The sequence below is a fragment of the Melitaea cinxia genome, chromosome 22 (genome assembly GCF_905220565.1).
Source record: "Melitaea cinxia chromosome 22, ilMelCinx1.1, whole genome shotgun sequence".
In the NCBI taxonomy this organism is placed as follows: domain Eukaryota; kingdom Metazoa; phylum Arthropoda; class Insecta; order Lepidoptera; family Nymphalidae; genus Melitaea; species Melitaea cinxia.
This window is the reverse complement of record NC_059415.1, coordinates 4,709,429-4,732,579: the sequence shown is the minus strand read 5'-3', so window position 1 is coordinate 4,732,579 and position 23,151 is coordinate 4,709,429. Positions and strand designations below refer to the sequence as shown.

General features: G+C 33.8%; 4 non-coding genes across 4 annotated transcripts; 3 read left to right on the top strand and 1 right to left on the bottom strand.

Annotated features, from left to right (window-relative positions):
* The first annotated feature begins 12,615 nt into the window (after nucleotides 1-12,615).
* On the top strand, nucleotides 12,616-12,728 carry Trnal-caa. Its single transcript has 2 exons — nucleotides 12,616-12,653; nucleotides 12,684-12,728. It is a non-coding gene; the product is annotated as a tRNA-Leu (tRNA).
* A 1,046-nt stretch (nucleotides 12,729-13,774) lies between these two features.
* Nucleotides 13,775-13,887, top strand: Trnal-caa. Its single transcript has 2 exons — nucleotides 13,775-13,812; nucleotides 13,843-13,887. It is a non-coding gene; the product is annotated as a tRNA-Leu (tRNA).
* A 4,595-nt stretch (nucleotides 13,888-18,482) lies between these two features.
* Nucleotides 18,483-18,595, top strand: Trnal-caa. The gene is made up of 2 exons: nucleotides 18,483-18,520; nucleotides 18,551-18,595. It is a non-coding gene; the product is annotated as a tRNA-Leu (tRNA).
* Nucleotides 18,596-22,723: 4,128 nt separating this feature from the next.
* Trnal-caa lies at nucleotides 22,724-22,836 on the bottom strand. The gene is made up of 2 exons: nucleotides 22,799-22,836; nucleotides 22,724-22,768 (listed from the first exon to the last, which is right to left on the bottom strand). It is a non-coding gene; the product is annotated as a tRNA-Leu (tRNA).
* Nucleotides 22,837-23,151: the final 315 nt, after the last annotated feature.

The window sequence follows — 23,151 nt, the reverse complement described above, 5'->3', positions numbered from 1 at the left end:
CAAAGCTCCTTGGGGATCGGGGGTAAGTCGGCAACGCCCTTGCGATGCTTTTAGTGTTGCAATTGTCTATAAACTACGGTAATCGCTTACCATCATCTTGTTTGCAGACCTGGTTTTATGAAAAAGGGAATCTGTTTTAGGACACTTACTAACGCTAGTGGTATAAACTTAAATCATGTCAAATTGAATTTAAATTAATTCGATAGTTTAGGCATGACATATGACCAAACTGCAAAAAGACACAAATGAAAAAATATAAACATTGTCGAAAAATCTTCAATGTATAGAATAATACCTATTGCAGTTTTAATATTAAATTGAATACATTGAAATTTAAAGCTAATTATCCAAGTAGCTTGACAATATTCTAGTCTATTAATTTGATATTAGAGCCACCTTAGGCGTGAGTTAATAACTTTAGCTATCTTAGACCTGGTAAGTGGGTCACCGTCTAACGCGTGAAATGAGATTACTGTCGCTACAAATTATATACTCGTATATCGAACAGATTTCTTGAGGAAAATAATAAGAAAACATGTGACGGAAATCCTTGTTTCCTTATTGTATACAAGCTGTGTTGGACGATTTTATCTAATATGCTTTTTTATACTAATAGAGTAGGAAAGATACACTAAACTAAACGCTTCACACCCAACGGCGTCCAAAAGATTTTTTCCTGTGTCAGGATCCGGAAACGCACATACTACACAAGCACAAACGCTAAGACCACGACAGAGATATGGCCAATACAAATGTCTGTCGTAGGTGGGGATCGAACTCACCACCGGTCAGTGCTGTGACACACAACTGACTGTGTAGACAGTTGTAATTGCCTATGGATGTCTGAAAAGTCAAGACCATCTTAAACGCGTTTCCGAACCTAACCACGCTGTCCAAACAGTGCATCCCAGATTTTTTAGGCCACCTCACTCACCACAGGAGCACAAATTGAAATGGTATGATTTTGCTGTGATCTACTGTGATACTTCTTATTTCAAGCAAGATATATCTTAAGACATTTCTGTTTAGTGTTTATATTTCAAATAATGTATGTAATTACTATTCTAAGTACAGTGTATAAGCTAGTATTGTCGCATGTATATAGTTATAATTGTTATATGTATAGTAAAGTACTACTTTGTCCTAAATTAAACTTTTGTTTGCCAATATTGCTTAAAATATTAAAAAACTGTATATCTATTGTATAAATAACAATGCATTGCTGAAACAGATGTACGCGAACAACTTCCGAACAAATGCTCCAAATTAGATGATTCCTTTTTTTGTGTTCTCAGCTGTCCACGACCGGATGAATATTACAATTGCTAATATTTGTGAGAATAGAGAAGTTGGTGTTTATCTTTGTTTTACGCTACATTCAATGCAACATTCGGAATAAAGAAAAAACTTGGATGTTGTCTGACAGTAGCTTTCTATATTAAAATATATATAAAACTTAAGCGGGTAAATCCACAAAATAAAGCTATACTAGCTCCACAAGATATAACTATACGTTAAAAAGGTGTAAAAACATTTCAGTTCAACGTTTTCATTGTACCGTTAGAAGATGTTAAGGAAAACAATCTCTTTAATAAAAATAACCAAGAAAAAGAAAAAGAAATATCTTTCTATTGTTGAATACAATCATATAATAAAATCTTGGTAGAAAAGTCTTAAAAGTAATGCGACACAAAGACTCTATAACTTAAAGGCTTAGTATCTCGGTTGTGCTAAGAAAGAGATGGAAAATATACCTGAGATACACATTACTATAGTTGGAAAGAGACAGGATATATTATGGTTGCTATTGTCGTAATGACCCTAAAGAAATATGAAAGCTTTTATAATTACGGATCTAAAAGGCATTGGTACGTTTTGCCTTTATATAGTCACACATTTTTGATTCGTAAATAAACCTTTACACATACAAAACTCACATAAAATTACTCATACAACATTGGAAATGTAAAGCTCGAGTCCTGATATTCTATAACTTAAATAGTGAAATCATATATAATTCTATATGATTTTATTAGCCGACTTCCAAAAAAAGGAGGAGGTTACTCAATTCGAACGTATATATATTTATTATTATTATTTTATGAAAAATGAAGTTTACCAAGAATAGTAAATAGCGTATCTCGTGACTTCAGCCAATAACTGAAAGTACTACGACAGTCAGTCTTCTATATACCTACGTTTACTGTATCCATAGTATTCTCATAAGTGTCTATCTAAATTTATTTACAATACATAAATCATCATATATATTAATACGCTGAAGTTAAGATGCCACCCTTTTTAGAAAAAACCTTACAATTCATCATCATCATCATTTCAGCCTATTGCAGTCTACTGCTGGACATAGGCCTCAACAAGCTTGCGCCAAAAATGGCGTGAACTCATGTGTGCTGCCCATATTCACCACGCTGATATAGATACAATTATGGATAATAGTATGCATTACAAAATTAAATTTTTTAATAAAAAATTTTAATAAAAAATAAAGTTTATTAATATAACCATAACATAAGACACGCGCGACGACATGCATGCAAAAACTGCAAGAAAAGAAAAGTATTTAAGTTGTTTGATATTTGATGCATTATTAATAATTGTGTGTATGCGCCGAAGGTGCAGCCTATTTCTTTGAAATTGTTCGTTTTATATCTTATACTAGCGACTCGCCCCGGCTTCGCAAGGTTTCAAAAACTATCAATATTCCTCTATTATATTACGTATGTATTATACATATAATCTTCCTCTTCAATCACTCTATCTATTAAAAAAACCGCATCAAAATCCGTTGCGTAGTTTTAAAGATTTAAGCATACATAGGGACAGAGAAAACGAATTTGTTTTATACTATGTAGTGATAATTTTTTCACACAATTCAATATTTGAAGATGTGTTGTTTTGGCAATGGTTGCCTCGTGTCTGTTACACTAATTACTATTGCATATTAACAGATGCACGATCATATGCAGACATTGGTTTAACCTTGTGTCAATATAACTTGAACATATATAAAATAGTTTTAATAATAAATAGTTTTTATATATCGTCAGCAACCCGCCTGCCCAGCGTGGTGACTATGGGCAAAACACATGAGTTCACGTTATTTTTGGCGTAAACTTGTGGAGGCCTATGTCCAGCAGTGGACTGTATAGGCTGTAATGATGATGATGAATGATATACTTATATCGTATTTTATTATTTTCTTTTTCAATATATTCTACTTGAGTTAAAATTTATTTTACATCTTCTAGTGATTAATTAATACTAATTATCTTTAATAATTTTACTAATGTCTGCGTTTTAAAAATACTTCTTTCTATTCTTGAAGAATAGCTAAAAATAATAGTATACTTTTGTTCCTTTTAAAAATGTTTATATTAATTAAGGAATTTGATGTACGATCTTCTTAATTAAAATAAAATATAGAAAAAATAAAACTGAATTATTTTGATAAAAGGTCCATTAATTAGTCTTAACAGTTTAACTACACAAATTAGTATCCAATTACTTTTTACGACCCTTTTGTGTCTAAAATGTTACCAATTAACGCAACATAGTATTATATAATGGTTATTGATATTTTTACTATATAAATAATAAATTATGCCTAACTAAAAAAATACTTGACGTTTCGTGTGGTTTCACTTATCGAATTTGATAAAATTCCCTTGTTTGATAACGTTTGATAGCCTACGATCTTTATTTTTTTATACAATTAGGCCGGCAAACAAGCATACGACTCACCTGGTGGTAAACGATTACTTATATTAACGATATTGTATATAGAAAGCAGCTGTTATAAGAGATTTTAAGCAGGACAGAATATTTCCTACTAGGCCCTAAGCTTCTTCCAAAGTAAAAAGCACAATATACTTAAAACAAAACAATAAATCCTGGTATAGTTTGTCATATAATACCGCTAGATTAGTACAAATAATCCGAAAGTTCTCGCCATTCTCGTAACAAATATAACTTCCCCTGTTATGCTCCTAATCGAATCTACATCTTTAATCGGCACCCATTTCACCTAATATCTGAAACGTGTCGTGTTGCATATGCAGGGAATGCGAGAGTGCTTAATAACTTGTTTCGCTATTGCGACTGTCTTAAGACAAACGTGGATGACAGAACAAACTAAAATTTGACTCAAAATCGAAAAGAACCTATTAAATAAATATTATGTTAGATGTCAACATTTTTGGATGTACGGATGATAGCAAAATAACGCGAGAGCCACTTTACGAAATAAACTGGTTTTTTTTTTATTGTTAGGAAACTGTTGAATGAAAAGCCTATTGAATATGAAGCCTGAATAATTTGTGAGGATAGATGTTTGTCATTCCTTCACGCAAAACTATTGAACTGATTATAAATTAAAATTAATATGTAAGCAGCTGCAGAACAAGAATAGCACGTAGGCTTCCTACCATCCATATATTCTTTTTATTATTTATTTAAGATAACAACGCAGATAAAATTACGATGCAAAGGGAATAGAAAATATAATCCACCATCGACTGTCGTAAGTAGAAAATTAAGAACCTTGTCGCAATATTGAAGCCGTATACGACAGAAAATGATATTATGAACTAGACAATGCTTTTCCAATACTGTTGTGAGTACAAGTTCTCTAAGTATCGACAGATCGGGGTCGTTAATTTTATAGTAACATACTTGTGTGCAAAGACTTCCATGAATATGGAATTTATCATATTCATGAAATGTTTTATGCATAGATCTTGTGCTTGACAAAGACGAACATAAAAGTAATTTGGCAGCATGAATAATTACGTATTTATACAATGCATTGAACTTCGTTCAATTTGACAAGTAATGTATTAATGAATTTGGTAATCTTATCATCATAAGCTCAAATATATATAGCTACCTCAACTCAAAGTATAGAAAACTTATATATTACATTTTTTTATTATATTATTTATAAGTTTTTTCTTCAGTAGAAAATCGTCCAGTGACGTGACCTATGGTGGGTTTGGACCGAATATTTTTATGCCATCCTATTAAAAAAATACATATTTATAATGTTACAATTTTTGTACGATATCAAATACAAATAAAAATATAGTGATGTAATTAACATGAACAAATTATGTGGATGATACAATTTTTTTAAAGATAGCCCAAACATTTAATTACTCTTTGGAAAAAAAAACAAGTTTAATAGCGATTGGTAGAAATTTTCCAAGCCTAAATAATGAATAATAATGAAGTAATCTTTGTTTAATATCTTGTTAATTATAATAATAATCTCTTATAATTTAAATCTATATCAGTTCAAATATAATCTTACATACCCCTACGTGTATCCAGTACAATATTTTACCCCTTATTTTAGAAGTAAAACTTTCATATATATAAATAAATTAAATAAATAATCAGTGTTAGTTAATTTATAACTTAGAATTTTAGCTTAAAAGGGAAGAAAAAAAAAACTAACTAACTAAGCTATCACTTACAAACCAGATCTACAGGTACTTACCATATAATCTTTTATAATTGTGTTTGCTATCAAACGAAAAAAACCGACTTCAATTTCGTCGACGAGTAAAACAACGTAAGTAGACGAAAAAAAATCGATAACAAACGCACTAGTCACGCAGTAGTTCAAAGAATCCCCTCAATTTCTCTGGAATGCCGTCATCAGATTCTGGTTTCCTTATCATGGTACCACTCTTGGGATATCTCAACTCCAAAAAAAAAGAATCATCAAAATCAGTTTACAAATGACAAAGTTATCCACGAACGCACATTAAACAAATATACGGTCTAATTGAGAAACCTCTTCCTTTTTTGAAGTTGGTTAAAAAACTACCCTCAACTAAGAGAAAGCGCTGTTTCTCACAGCTGTTTCACACATTTTATTATCCTCAGAAAATGAGCTAGATAGAAAACTTTCATAATTCACCAGTTTTTTGTCTTCATATAGAACTAACGATGTTTTATTACGTAGCGCAACACTTGACAAATGTCTCGTACGGACCATTCTTATCATATTCTTTTAGATATACATCTGTAGATGCTTAAGTTACAGGACTTTTATTTTAGTGTTTTTATTATTAATTTTTATTTCAATTGGGATGGTAATGTATAGTTACTACTAACGGGCTAGTCAAAATTCGACTTTCTTTTCTCGCTAAGCGTTAATGAGCCGAGTTTGAACTTAAGACATCCAAGATGTTTTAATACGCAAACCAAGGCTAGCTGGCGCTAGTGACGCGAGCCAAAGCTAGCTTACGTGTGCATATATGAGAGCCGACGCAAGCCGATGCAAGCCGACGTGTGCAGATGCGAGCCGAGGGGAGCCACCGCAAGCCACAGGGAACTGACTCGCGCCCATGCGTTCCAATATGAATCGACGTATTTTATGACCGAGGTAGGGCATAGTAGAAAATATCCTACTCACAATCTGTGGACCAGCCCGACTAGGAAAGTACCTTGCTCTTACATAATATCATAGTTAAATTATATGGATTTCTAACAGTGTTGTGTTTATTTCGTGAGTAAGGTGGACAGAGCTCTTGGGAGTGATTAGGGTAGGATCCGCAACGTACTTATACTCCTAGTGTTACAAACTTCTATAAGGCACGATGACCACTAACCATCAGGTGGACCACACACTTGTTTGCCACTCCAGTGATATAAAAAGAAGAGTTGACAACAGAGAGAGGCTAGCTGCTATTGTGGTATTAAATTTTGTAAATATTCTATCCCAGAATCATAGTTGAAGACTCTAAGCAACCAGTCCACCAATATCAACAGTCGTTGGCACAAAATGTCTTGTAACGCAAACATTTTTGGGTATCATATCAAAAATTGACCGTTCCAGCGGGGATGGGTCCTGCGTCTCCAACTGACCGTGGCGCCGCTTAAACCGAAAATAAAATCATCATATCAAAAATTTCAATCTAGCGGGTACATCGTTCCATAGCTTAATTGGCTAGAGAGCCGACACGGTCAGTCGGAGACGCAGGTTCGATCCCCGTTGGAACGGTCAATTTTTGATATGATATTTAAAAATGTTTAGAATTCCTAATATGTGGGTAACACAAAAATAAAATCGTACATATTGTAACGCAAAATTTACCAGAGCAGGAAAAACAAAAAAAAATTACCTTGCTTATTTCAACTCTCCCTCGTACCGCCAACGCTTCACTGCGTGGGTGTCAACATTACTGACTAAATACTTACTTTCTCGATAAACAGATTATGTAAAGCAAAAATTATTTGAAAAACAGAAAATTTCTAATTAACATATTCAAACAAACTGTGCAGCTGTATTTTATTAGCATAAGTATTATCATAAATTATAGATTTTACCGGATTAATTAAGGAATTAATATTTATTAAGGAAATAATTAAATAATTAATTCAGGTAGTCTTTTCCCACTAACAATGTAAATCTATTATCGCGCCGCGTTGGCGCAACGTCAAAGCCATGGATTATACCTGTTGCGCTGGCGGTTGCGGGTTCGATCCCCGCACATGACAAACATTTGTATTGGCCATACAGGTGTTTGCTGTGGTCTGGGTGTTTGTGCAGTCCTTGTGGGTCTCCCCACCGTGCCTCGGGGAACACGTAAAGCCGTCAGTCTCGATTTTTATCATGTACACCTGATAGCGATCGCTACTCATAATAGGGAATATATCCACCAACCCGCATTGGAGCAGCGTGGTGGATTAAGCTCTGATCCTTCTCTTACATGGGGGAAGAGGCCTATGCCCAGTAGTGGGATAGTACAGGCTGAAGCGTAATGTAAATCTAAGTATATTATCGCGGAAAACTCTTTTGCCTAGTCGAAGAAGGTCTAGGACTTCCTTTCTTATAAAAGGCTAAAAATTGTATGAAGTAGTACTGAAAGTCCCCTTTAGTAGATATTATGGATCAAAAACTTTCGTAATTTCATAAAAGCTGAAAATTTCTAAGCTCCTAACATAGGTAGAAGCGATGGCCAAATATGAAGTTGCACTCATAGTGGCTTCAGCAGTTAGCAGGTAGTAAAGGGGTAAAGGTTTCGTTCTCGCGGTCTCTTGGGCTGCTACACTCGTATTACTTAAAGCTGTAAGCTGTATAAAGTAGGGACAAAACATACGCACAAAAATTATTACTACACTTTTTTGTCTATTTTATATTATACAAATAACCATCCAATCGTCTGATGATCCAAAACATGTATAATTATTACTCTTTTTTAAAATCTTATTATACTATATTTTGTAAAATTTATATTAAAGACTTAAGTCCAATGTTATTTTATCATGACGGTCATCTCTTAGACTATCAAATGATTCGGACAAAATTAAACTGTACCATTAACTTTAAGTAATAATAATAAAGTATATTTTATATATGTATATGAAGTGGTAAAAGTTAGTAGAAATATTAATTAACACTTTTGACACTTAACAATTCTAATGCAACCTTATACTGGAACTTACGATTAAATCTAATATAATACTATTAAACGAGCAATTTATATCTTGTATATATAGAATCTAAATCTCGGAAACGGCTCCAATGATTTTCATAAAATTTAGTACGCAGGGGATTTCAGGGGAGATAAATAAATCTAGCTAGGATTCATTTTTAGAAAATGTCGTTTTATCCGAGTTTTGAGACGATTAATGAATGATGAAATAATGTTAAATACGAAGGTAAATTTTGCACTCGTCAATAAAGTTATAATAGCTCAGGTGGGAAATCGACCAGTTGCGATCGACCGAAAATACTACGGTTCAAATCCTCAAATTTCCAGATCGATTATTATTTTTTCTTTTTTTTTCTAATTGCACTCATTATTTTTTATTTAAATAGGCAGGTCTTATTTTTTATTATTATGTCGGTAAAATCGGAAAATATTATTCATATACACGGTGATTTTATAACCGTTTTGGAAACGAAATATTTTACTTTGGAATCATCTATAGTACATATAAAAATGGATAAATCAATTGTAATGTTGACTAAAAAAAAGTTTCAATTGTAATATTCATTTTTATTCGATCGACTTGGAAAGTAGTAAGGCACTGATCATTCATTCATTATTTTATATGAATGAAACACGTCCGTGCGCGTGTCGGTTGATAAAAGTATACCTATAGGCGCGAGCTAGCGAGTACTTACGTAGATAGACTCGTTTGTCCTTCATACTTTACACGGGCTTAGGACCGTCAGAAATACCTATTTTATTTAAACTTCTTTTCGATTATTAACCACGATTGTTCTTTTCACAACAAATCAATTTATAAACGGACTGTAGGTATAAACTTCAGGCGTATTTAAAAAATCGGAGTTTTCTACAGAATAATTAACTTACATACCTATTAACAGTTTATTTACACTATTTGTATTATCAATATGTAATTCGTATTTATACTTTATGATTTCCAAAAAACACAAATTACTAAAAATACCGAGCTTAGCTCGGTCACCCGGGTACTTATATTTAATCAACGAAATAATGAGACAAAAACGGCTAATAAATACCAATAAGACAATTATTAGAGTACATGTGAAAAAAACTGTGTTTTATAAGTTTCATGTATAATATAGTCTGTATAATATAGTCTGTATTATATGTTCTTACAAGAAAAAAATACACAAAAAATTAATTAATTACTTTTACATTAAAAATACGTAAATGTTATTGTTTATTATTGTTATGGTTTTTACTTAAAAATCTATATTTCTATCAACGTTGTTTCAGCTCAATCACTATTTTCACATCGTAAACAAAGGCTTATCGAGTTTTATACCTTGTTTAGTGAACCAAGAATTATGAATCCCCATTTATGACTGGCAAGCACTATCCGATTTTGTTTTACGATCGTGTTCGTATTTCAAATTTTTATATTTAAACTATAGTTAAATTATTAGCTGCTAGCCTGGCAGACGTTGTTTATATCATCTGTATCGCAGGATGGATGGCCGTTGGAGCATACGTGTCCTGGAGTGGAGACCGAGTCTTAACAAAAGCAGTGTGAGACGTCCTCCGACCCATTGGACAGACAAACTACGTAACATTGCCGGTGTAGGCTGGATGAGGATTGCGGAAAACCGGGATGTCTGGCGCGACCTTAAGGAGGCCAGAATAGTCGAGCAATTCTCGATTTGTCCACTTACCGACACATTTAGGGATTTATTCTCGTATTCATTTATAATAATTATGATTGCTCACTATCGAAAAGAACCGACTTCAATTACATGGACTAGTAATACAACGTAAGTAGACGAAAAAAATTAATAAACGCTCTAGTCGCCCCTACGATTTTTGACGGTTTCCCTCGATTTCTCTGGGATTCTATCATCAGATCCTGGTTTCCTTATCATGGTTCTACACTTGGGATATCTCCTTTCTAACAAAAAGGGAATTATCAAAATCGGTTCATAAATGACGAAATTATCCTCAAACATACATAAAATATATATACGGTCGAATTGAGTAACCTCCTCCTTTTTTGAAGTCGTTTAAAAATATATTGTTGTAAATAACGATAATAAATGCAGTTAAAAATATCGTATAGCTAAAGAGGAAAAACCCTCTATAGATTGTAAATCCAATTTATATTCAATAATATTTAAATATAAAATGAAATCTCGTATTTCTGTATTAATACATGCAGAGGCTACGGTGGCCGGGATGGCATTGCCGAGAGCACCGCGACGAGATACGAGAAGGGTACGATATAATTATATCCTGCGGCCTCTTTGAACATAGCTCGTAGAAGCAAAAAGACAGTGGTACCTGACGGTATTAAATTATGCTATGTGATTTATTATTATTTTTTTTTTTTATTTATTATTTTACTTACTATGGTGTAAGGGACCAATTCCTTGGCGGAATGAATAAAAGATTAATATTTATTTGATATAAAGAATAATGTATTCAGTTCCTTTATCTACTAATAGATGGCGTTGTGCGCCTGAGTCAAAGACGTGTATGTAGTTTCTACATTTACTAATAGATGGCAGTATGCCGTCTGTTAAATCCCGCTGTCAAGTATATTTCACAGGTGTAAGAGACTTCTGTATGTATTTTTTTGTGAGTTTAAGTTTAAATATACGAGCTTTGAACACGAGTTTAAATATACGAGTTAAGTAAACGTGTGTGTTTCAATTTTAACAACCACCTTGAAAAGGAAATTGCCCGTCGAAATCGACGATTACGAATTTTCTGCTCTACATTTCTATTCTTTTTTTTTTTAATTTCAATATCCATACTCAAACTCTATCTCTTGGAGTCGGAAAAGGGTATATGAGAAGCAAAAAGCTACATTTCATCTATTTAGCTTTGTTTCAATGTTGAGGTGTCTCTCAGCTCTTTTTTTATTCGCATGTTTTATGAAATTTTGTGGTGTGTTTTATAAAGAACAATTCTAAAATTTCTCAGAATGGAAAATATTAAATATTTTCTTTATCGAAGGGAATAACGTACTCGTGCAGGATGTCGTATAGTAATAGTCAAGTATTAAAATGTTTGTCCAGTTAGCGAAACAAAAGCCTTAAATTCATATTTCTTGTCTTAATTCTACTGAATGTTGTCACTAACAGATGGACAACAAAGCCTTACTCATTTCCTTTAGGAAACAACGCGCTTCGTTTTCAAGGCTCGAAGAAAGAGTTTACAGTATGAAGTCTAGAAATTTTCATTATCTAATCTAAGAACACCATTCCCTTTGGGTTTTGTTTAACATCTACATTATTACTTTACGAAATCCGTTACCATAACGTCACGTGATGAGTATTCTTTTGACTTCTGTAATGTTAACTAATATTAATTTCAAATACTAGTAATAAATAAAAAACGGGAATTACATAAAGTGGGTAAACCTACTAGTACCTTTTATAGGCATTTTTGACATGTTTTTTTTCTGTTTTTGTGTGTATTAAAATATACTTCATTTGTTAGGGTTCCGTACTACAAAAGGAAAAAACGGAGCCCTTATAGGATCACTTTGTTGTCCGTCTGACTGTCAAGACCCTTTTTCTCAATACCGCGGGAGGTATCAAGCTGAAATTCATACCATATACTCAGGTCTAAACTGTCGCTTGGAGTTGTGAAAAAATCAAACTTCTAAGTCAACGCTATCAAAAGGTACAGCCATTTATGCTGCAAATTGTCGACACCCGCAAGGGAATCAACCAAAAGAGTACGTCCCGTGAACTCAGAATCTTGAAATTTGGTACGAAGCAACGTCGTATAGCACAGATAAACGAAAAATTAGTTACATTTTTAGTTACACCATTTAATAAAAATATTTTTAATAATTTTAATTGTACTGAACCTCAGTGCGCGAGTCCGACTCGCACTTGGTAGGATTATTTCTTAATAAGAATATTTCATAATGGTTTAGAGAACTACCAAACACACACACACACACACACACACATAGTTTTCTTATGATTGAAAAGTTAAAAAATAAAATATTTAGCTGTAAAATTTTTACACTACCATAACTATGACTATAAACCATAAGGGGGTTTATTTGTTATGTTTTTAATTACTTTAGGTAACTAAACATAAACATGTTTTATTGTTATTAAAAATGACTTAGCTAATTTCACAACATTCACTAATCGTCAGGATGGCCGAGCGGTCTAAGGCGCCAGACTCAAGGTTCCCTTGCCCGCTCAGTGGGTTGAGTTGTTCTGGTCCTCTCTGAGGGCGTGGGTTCGAATCCCACTTCTGACAAATTCTTTTTGTATTTTTTATTTATTTAAGGAAAATATTAAGTACATTGAATATGGTAAGGTGATATTCTCTGACGTTATTCCTCCTAACAAATATTTTTATTTTTACCTGATTTCAAAAAAAGTAGGAGGAAATTATCGAAAGCAATTGGATTGAATTTTTATGTGTATGTTACCTCAAAACTTTTGATTGGATGAACCGATTTTGATGATTTTTTAAATAACCAAAAGGAGGCACGTGTTCTGTAGGCCCGCCTAAATTTTTTGAGATCTGGCCAGTACTTTTTGAGTTATCGCTAATAATGAGTTACTAAATTACTTAATTAATTAAATTAATTTATTGTTAATAATTTACTTGACTATTTTTTGTCGGTCTACGTTGTATTATAAATACCTCTTAACTTTTACTGAGTCGACCGATTACGACAATTTTCAAACACAAATAGAAATAACAGAATCCCGCTGAGGTAATTCCTCTTAGAGGTTGTTACAACATGCGCTTTAGACAATTGAGTCGTCTGCCTATTCAAAAGATTTTGAACATACAGGATTTAAAAAAAATACATACAATATAAATAACTAAATACATAACTATTACTATTATAAATTAAGATAAATTATTATGAGTGCTACATAGCTTTTCATATGAGGAATCAAATGACTTTAATAGTTTCTTCTTAAATACAGCTAGGTTATCTACAAAGATGTCTAGTGACTCGTTTTTAGCTGTAAATTCTCTGTAGAGCCTTCTCAGTCTAGATCAGGGAATAATAACCGAGGTTTGATCTCTTGGTTTTATAAGCAAATAGTGAAATGGGATGTCGTGGTATGCGAGAGGGAACTTTAATTGAAATATTAGCTTAGGAGCTCTGAATTATCCACAGTTCCATTCACTAATCTTTATTATAATATACATATTGTCCTATTTAAATCTTACAAAACAACAATAGAAAGAGTGTAATAGTAATGGGATAGTAAAGCGCAATACTTAAAATGTACGTAACAATTTTTATGACGTGGTAGGTTTTTTCGCACACACGTGCAATCGTCAGGATGGCCGAGCGGTCTAAGGCGCCAGACTCAAGGTTCCCTTGCCCGCTCAGCGGGTTGAGTTGTTCTGGTCCTCTCTGAGGGCGTGGGTTCGAATCCCACTTCTGACATAATTTTTTTTATTTAATGTTTTCTTGTCGATTGTGTGTCTGTGGCTATATTGACTATACTAAAAATCTAAAGAAGTGATGATAATTTAATATTTTTTTTTTGTTATTTTTTTCATTTCAAATTAAAAAAAAAAAAAACATTTTTAGGACAGTCTACAGAAAATATTTACGAAAGTAAAATAATACAAAACCTAATTTCGTTTTAAAATGAACATTTCACAACCTGTTAACATAGCCTAAAACCCAACCATTTACAGTCTTTTTTTTTTTTAATAAATAATTTACATAATAACATTTTTTTCGTAGTCTCAGCAATGAAGTTAGTTATTTTGTCAAGTCAGCAACGTACATTACAAATCAAATTAAATAAAAATGAATAATGTTATTCTTAGTTCCTATGCACTCAGCATATTAGGTATTACGTTACACGAGTGCCCAGAAATGTAAACGTCCGCATTTCATCTCTAATATTATCGTTTGCGAGTGGAGCATATAATGAAGTGAAATGAAACGAAAATATTTATTTCGCCATAAGGTTACATACACTTAACGACCTCAAAATTAATTAAAAAGTGTGTGTGTCAGCTCCGATGCAGACTTAACTTTACTCCTTCCGATCGACTGTCTAAATAAGCACAAAAAATGCCTACTAGTCGAAAAAGATTCAAATAACGACATCTATTGATATATGAGATGGCGTTATTAGAAAATGTCGTCGTCTCATCATTACAGCCTATACAGTCCACTGCTGGACATAGGCCTCCACAAGTTTACGCCAAAAATAACATGAACTCATGTGTTTTGCCCATAGTCACCACGCTGGGCAAGCGGGTTGGTGACCGCAGTACTGGCTTTGTCGCACCGAAGACGCTGCTGCCCGTCTTCGCCCTGTGTATTTCAAAGCCAGCAGTTAGATGGTTATCCCGCCATCGGTCGGCTTCTTAAGTTCCAAGGTGGTTATGGAACCTGGTTATCCCTTAGTCGCCTCTTACGACACCCACGGGAAGAGAGGGGGTGGCTAAATTCTTTAGTGCCGTAGCCACACAGCATATGTCGTCGTCTAGATAGTCCCAATAGAGTTCCGATAGATGGCGTTACGAGAAACGTAACGAGGTCATTCGTTCAGTAGATTTTACTTCTCTTTTTTTTTATATATGAAAATAAATTATTAAGAAGTAAACTCCAAAAATTCTACATTTCAAATTAAAATAAAAGCGTTATAGTAGTTTGGAAGTGCGGAGGAACATGGTGATTGAATTCCTCATCAACCAATGAAAAGGGAGGATCCTCCGACCAGACGGGTGTTGTGTCTGGCGGGCTAACGCCCCAACGGTTGTTGTCGGGATCTTGTATATATACTTAATCACTTTGAAAACTCTGATAGCGCGATGTAGCATATGTCAGTTTTCTCTAATTACGTAGTTTGTAGTCGTTCGTATTTCGCGCGATAGATGTCGCCACATCACTCCCCTCCGAGACCGGAGGTCGACAGCAGGTTAAGTCGTCCATTCATCTTGTGATGCTTGCCGGGCCAGTGGAATGTTCCAGTGAGTCGGAACCAGATACCGCATAGTTCACGGTGAGTCGGAACTGTCTGCCGTGATGCTGCATATGCTCCAGTGAGTCGTAGTGGTGCAGTGCTGCGTAGTGACTGGCTGCTGCGTCGACCAGGAGAGAAGTGCGTCTCTGTTTGCTGACCGGCCGAAGTGCAGTATGCTGTGCCAAAGTCGCTGAGAAGGCTGTGGGTGATGACCAGGAATGCGCGTCCGCTGCATGCTGGTGGTTAGGACACCCGTAGTAGCCGTAGATGCTGGCTAGCTGAAGTCGTAGATGTTGGATGCTACTCGCTGCTCGAAAGCTTGAGGAAGTGATGATGACGATGAAGGTTGCGCCGATGTTCATGCTCGGGGTCAAGTGATGATGACGTCAACCAATGAAAAGGGAGGATCCTCCGACCAGACGGGTGTTGTGTCTGGCGGGCTAACGCGCCCCGACGGTTGTTGTCGGGATCTTGTATATATACTTAATCACTTTGAAAACTCTGATAGCGCGATGTAGCATATGTCAGTTTTCTCTAATTACGTAGTTTGTAGTCGTTCGTATTTCGCGCGATAGATGTCGCCACAGTAGCAAACCAACAAATAATTTCCAAATTGCTACATTTCAAACTATACTGTGTGGCTACGGTACTGAAGAATATAGCCACCCCCTCTCTTCCCGTGGGTGTCGTAAGAGGCGACTAAGGGATAACACAATTCCGCTACCACCTTGTAACTTAAAAAGCCGACGGGTGGCAGGATAACCATCCAACTGCTGACTTTGAAATACACAGGCCGAAGACGGGCAGCAGCGTCTTTGGTGCGACAAAGCCAGCCCTGCGGTCACCAACCCGCCTGCCCCGCGTGGTGACTATGGGCAAAACACATGAGTTCACGTTATTTTTGGCGTAAACTTGTGGAGGCCTAAGTCCAGCAGTGGACTCTATAGGCTGTAATGATGATGATGATACATTTCAAAAGGTGCAGTACAAACTTAGATCATGATATTTTCGGAATCAAGCGTGCTCCACTTGCATAACTAAAAGCCAACGAAAAAACAATCAATTCAATCAACTTAGGTAATGCATCTAGGGCTATGCAATAAATAACAATGTTTTTTATTTTGATCTAATCTCTAGTGTTTCGGTAGACATCACGTGAAGTGAGTGATGATTGAAATGTTTTATAAATATGACTATGATTGATGAGTAAATGTCAAAGTATCTTTCATCGTCTTTTAGAAAGAATGCAAAAATAGTCGAAGTGGGACGAATGTGGGAAGCCAAAAATGAAGTAACTAATAACAACTGCGTTGGAGTAACATTTATATGGATTTATTTCATAAATATAGATATAATTTACTATTTAGAAATATTTTAAGTAAATGGTGTACTGTTTTATTTTTGCTTTACATTTATTTTTATTATTTTTATGTGGTATAAAGTTTTATTTATTTCGTGATTGTTGCGGAAAAACTCAATCGGCTAACGTACACATATCAAATATTGTCAGCAGTCAAAACACTTTGTTATCTGTCCTCTACTGGTTATTTTCAGTTTAATTTTTGTCCAGAGAATCACGAGTGTGAAATAAAATCATAATTTATTTTTCGAATAACATTACAGTAGATGTTAATAAGGATACAATTCAAAAACGCTTTTTACTATGGATAAGCTTTAGCGGTATTTAAACATAAAGCAAAAATTGTCATTTGATCATTATAAAAATGAAAGACGTTTGATATATATTTATAAATAATGTAATAAATAGATTTTAGTTTTCAAGTAAATAGTCTTATATCCTAATCTTTATAATGAAACAACTTTTTCGAATTTTATCGCAGTTTATTAAGTTTTTTTAGTTGATCGACGTTTTGGATACTTAACAGCAACTATGGTCACGGAAGGACTGTTTTTCTTTATCGGTTTTATCGTTAAACAGTTTAGTTAGTAAGCAACTTTGCCACAATTCCCCAAAAAACTTATTAGTAGTATAATCATTTGCATATTTTTTTTTTTTTTTTTTTTTTTGTATTATAAATACGTACTATTCTGTATAACACATATTATATAAATTATATTTCGATTCAAAATAAATTTCCCGAAAAACATAATACTTGTACCTTCTTCCCTCATCTTGATCTCACCAAAAACCCAAGCGATTCAAAGTCACAAAATCCATTTAACTTTCTAATTAACTAATTCCACATTTACCGCCGTTCGCCGCAGGGTAAATAAGATGGCACATGTTTAAAGGTTGCTCCCGAAGGCTTTTGCGTCATAAAAACGGGTTCCATTTACAGGTTAGGAGCTCAGGTGGTGTTGTAAGTTTAGGTTAATAAAAGACAAAACGAAATATCAGTGGAAGCGTTTGCTTTTTGTCTATTAATATAGAAATGTAAACTTGATATGGGATTAATTAATGACGAAAGGTTAAGTATTCTTCAAACAAACCGTACAACGAAAAAAATTATAGTGAGCATAGAGACGGTAAGCAGATATCGTGAATTATGGACACCAGGAGGCAGGAACATCGCAAGAACGTTGCCGAACGTAAAACCGCTGTCAACACAGTGCATCCCCAGAGCTCTGGCTACCTGAGAATAGTATTATGCACATATGAATAGACATTTCGCGCGACTTTATCTACATTGATAGTCATAGCTACTGTTCCGGTATTTTGAATACACTACGTAGCACTTTTGCAGCATAAAATGATCATTAGTTAGTTTTTTTTCTTCATTTTTTTTTTTTCTTATAATTTTTTTCAATTCCGTTGTTGCTATGTAGTAGCCTATTTACTCGCAACTTAAAGATCCCCTGATTACAGCTATTCGGAAACACAGACGCTGGTAGAGAGTTCCATTCTTTGGTCGTACGCATCAAGAATGTACTTGCGTGTGTAGATATAAAACAATAGTATTTATTAGAAGATGATTTTTGTATATTTCAAGAAAAAAATATTAATATAAATACTGATGTAAATATGCTTGACTTAAAATTAATATACGTAACAATTTTTATAACATGGTTACTATTTTCGCACCTATCACCATTCGACAGGATGGCCGAGCGGTCTAAGGCGCCAGACTCAAGGTTCCCTTGCCCGCTCAGCGGGTTGAGTTGTTCTGGTCCTCTCTGAGGGCGTGGGTTTGAATCCCACTTCTGACATCGATATTTTTTAATTCAAGCAAAACACTACGAAATATGATAAAGTAAGATCATATTTATTATAGATGTATAACTTTATTATATTATAATTATTTAATAATTATTACAATAAAATAATAATTAAAAAAAAAAAACAAAAAACCCGCCTGCGTGAAGAACAACTAATAGAAAATCAACTGAAAAAGCTGGAACAAGATAAAAATTCAATATGCACACAACAAGTCACACACAAAGTCAGCGAAATAAATAGAAACAATATCAAACATTTTGTGCTGTACATTTAAAATATATTAATACGGTAGTCCTTCGAAACTTTATGCACCGTCGTACATAACATGCAGTCGGAGACATGCACAAAGAGAGAATGATTTGACTTATCCTTCAATTTCATGCCTCCGACTACATATTTAAATGAGGTAGGGCACAGCAGGAATTTCCTGCTCAAAATATGGAGCAGCCCGACTGGGGTAGTACCTCGACCTTACAGAAGATCACAGCAAAATAATACTGTTTTCAAACAGTATTGTGTTCCTGTTGGTGAGTAAGGTGACCAGAGCTCCTGGGGTGGATTGGGGATTGGGTCGGCAACGCGCTTGCGATGCTTCTGGTGTTGCAGGCGTCTATAAGCTACGGTAATCGCTTACCATCAGGTGAGCCGTACGCTTTTTTGCCGACCTAGTGACATAAAAAAAAAAAAAAAATTACATACATACATACAAGATACGCGCGAAAAACATAACCCTTCCTTGGCAGTCGAGTAAAAACAAAAACAAATCATTAGTTTGGAGTAACATTAAGTAATTTTTTAATTTTTAATATTTAATATTTCTAATATTATAAATAAATATTAGAATACGTACAATTTTAATATCACCTTTTAAATTCTTCACATTTCTTGCCTTGTGTCATACCACAACTAATTTCTCAGTGAAATCTGGGGACATTTAAGAAGATGATACAAAACCTTTATCATTTCAAACATAAAAATCTATTAGTTTGAGGGAAACCTTTACATACATTTCCTGTAATAAACATGAGCTATGAATATATCCACCGAGTCGCAGAGACTTGCTGATACCCGTCACATAAAATTACACGGACCGCAGACTCCGGACAGGCCGCACCTGACGTATCTGTGTCACACTCACTACATTTGGCTGCTGATCCGAGATGTATGAAATCATGATCGGATAGGGCTTTATTTTTAACTTAATATATTGTACTTTTACGACAGTTTACATAGTTGTAAATTACAACTATGTAAACTTGTAATATAGAGAATATTATATATTTCTATGAATTTAGAATTAAAGTAAACATATTTTGAGAATTTTTAGTAATTTAGTATAATTATTTTATTTCAATCATTGTAAATCTACAGAAGTCAAAAAAAAATGATAAAAAAATCGGTAAAAAAATTTCCAGAAAATCTTTAACTCAGAACATATACTGTATATTCTGATTTTGTAAATATATGAGAAACTCAGTATACATATGAATATGCTACTATAGAAACCTTTACACTGTATGAATTACAGTCTACAGCTTTAGAAACAATAATAAAAAGTACCGTTATAGTGATGTTACAGGCTGAATCGAATCGAATAGCATTAATCATTTCACGATGATTGTAATAAAATAATCAGGTATTTACGAAAGCAAAATATCAGTAGCATTTTCTTCGAACCAAGGTATGAAAACCTAGTAAACCCAAATCTAGCCTAGACCTGATCAAATGACCTTCAACCGTCTTTGTAAACAAAATGTTATTCATCAGTATACGATAACATATGTTTGTATACATATACAATACACGTATGTATTTTTTAATTAGCAAAATTGAATTATCTATCAGACCATATCCTAGTATATCTTGGCAGTTTTAGTACAGCTGGTCTGAAGTGCCACTATAAAAACCTGTTCAGATAAGGTAAACAAATAAGTAAACAATTTCGCGATGATCGGATCGGATTCAGGATCTCCAAAACTTGTAAATAAACCAAAATCTTAAAGTATTAATTTTTTTTTATCATGCTTAAAATGGAATGAGTTATGCATATATTAAGCAATGTCTTAAATCTTTTTTAAGTTTACCGTACTGTTACTTTTTAAACTCCCTCTAAGCCTTAATCCTTAAAATCAATTCTACTTGATTAGTTAACGAAATTTCAATCCAACTCGCCAATTTTATTCAAGCCAAAAATCTGTCAAATAACGCGTGATCAGACCGATGAAAAACTGACACAATAAAAATTTTTCAAGCACTATTTTTATTTTCAAAAACGAACACTTTCCAATTGGGAAATATTTTATTTTGAAAACGTAAAATTTACACCCAAAACAGATATGAAACACCTAAATATTTGAAACACGAAAATACGTGGCTGAAATTTGCTTAAAACTTTTAGTTTCGTTTCGCAAACATTTTTAATTTAGAATTTTTAAAACTAAATGAAATAGTACAATTTTTTTAGTCAACTAATAATTTCTTTAGTGTAGGATTTTGATGTAAATTTTGTTTAAAGGTATTTATTTTTATTTTTTCGTCAAGCTCCGTCACAAATGTGCTATGTAATTACTTCTAAAATCTTGAAATAAAAACAAATATTTATCAGGACAAAAGATTTAATTAAGATATTTGACGACGATGACATTTGACGACGCGTTGGCACAGCGGTCACAGAACTGTTGCGCTGGCGGTCGCAGGTTTGATCCCCGCTCACGACAGATATTTGTATTGGCCATATAAATGTTTGTCGTGATCTGGGCGTTTGTGCTTGTTTATTGTGTGTCTTTCCGGACGCCCAACACAGAAGAAAATCTGGGGGCCGTTGAATAAAAAAGCTATGTAGTGCAAATTATTGTGGTTTTAATTTAGTGTAAGAAAATTTCCTTAAAATTTCCACTAACTTTAAAATGTAATTATACATGTAGAAAAATTTAAAACGGAATGATATATATGTATATATAATTTAAAGACGGAAATGATTAGAAATAGTAACGCCTTAATTATAAAAGAAAGGTGTTGAAGTTAAATCCACCGCTCCTTACTGAATTGTGATTTGAGATGTCAATAATAGCAACCCGGACTGACGACGCGCTCTCTGAGGCACGGTTGGGAGTCACAAAGATATAAACCTAGATCAGATACAAATATTTGTACAAATACAAAAACCGTCTAGAGCTGGAATCGAATTCGCTACCGCGGCTTAAGCTTATTACTACAACAGAACGCGCAGTTGGCTCAACACTAAATAATTTTATCAATTCTAATAAGAAACTCTAACTTTCTCAATGCCTCTTTTGTTCTCTGTATATAACTCAATAGAGCTCATATTGTTTAAAATTTCCTAAACAAACATTTTATTAAACGAATTACATTCTCCTTAGAGAACAATGTTTACATTGCGAAATCATGCGCTTTGTTTAAAATTTGTTGTTTCAAATATTTAGTGAACTAAACATTTATAAACAAGAAAACGTAACTAGTTCTTGATATCCGGTCGCTCGTATTATTTTTAATCCGACACAAGGCTGTAGTAGAGCGGATTTGTGGCAATTGGATTTAAAAGAATTTTAGAATTTCTTCCTAGGAGTTCAAATCTCCTTACGTTATTTTCCTTTAAGATCTTACTTTAAGACACTTGTCTAGTAAGTCCGAGGTTGATAGGACGCACAAGTACGTTAAATAATCACATTGGACATTGGACTAGCCATTTGGTACACTTTCTGCTCCGCGGGTTGTGGATTCGATTCCCGCTTAAGCCTAGGTGTAATATTTGTATTTAGATATTTATATATATATGTCCCATGTATATTTAAAAAAATGTAATGTAATGACTCAAAAAGTACTGGTCAGATCTCAATAAAATTTAAGCGGGACTACAGAACACGTATCTCCTTAATTAATTAAAAAAATCATCAAAATCGGTTCATCCAATCAAAAGTTCTGAGGTAACATACACATAAAAGTTCATTCCGATTGCTCTCGATAATTTCCTCCTCCTTTTTTTGAAGTCAGGTAAAAATAAAAATATTTGTTAGGAGGAATAGCGTCAGAGAATATTACCTTACCATATTTAATATACTTAATATTTTCCTTAAATAAATAAAAATACAAAAAGAATTTGTCAGAAGTGGGATTCGAACCCACGCCCTCAGAGAGGACCAGAACAACTCAACCCGCTGAGCGGGCAAGGGAACCTTGAGTCTGGCGCCTTAGACCGCTCGGCCATCCTGACGATTGCATATATGTGCGAAAAAAGCTACCACGTCATAAAAATTGTTACATACATTTAAAGTTTTAGAGTCTTGCGCTTTACTATGCCATTACTATTGCACTCTTTCTATTATTGTTTTGTAAGATTCAAATAGGACAGTATGTATATTGTAATAAAGATTACTTTAGATTATTAAAAAGATACCGTGTGGTGTCGTGGGATACCATTAGGAACGAAGTTCCTTAATAAAATATTAATTTCAAGTTCTATTCGAGGTATAAAGAAATAATTATTCGGGTAAACATTTTTTATTGAGTTTTTATCGATAAAAAAACT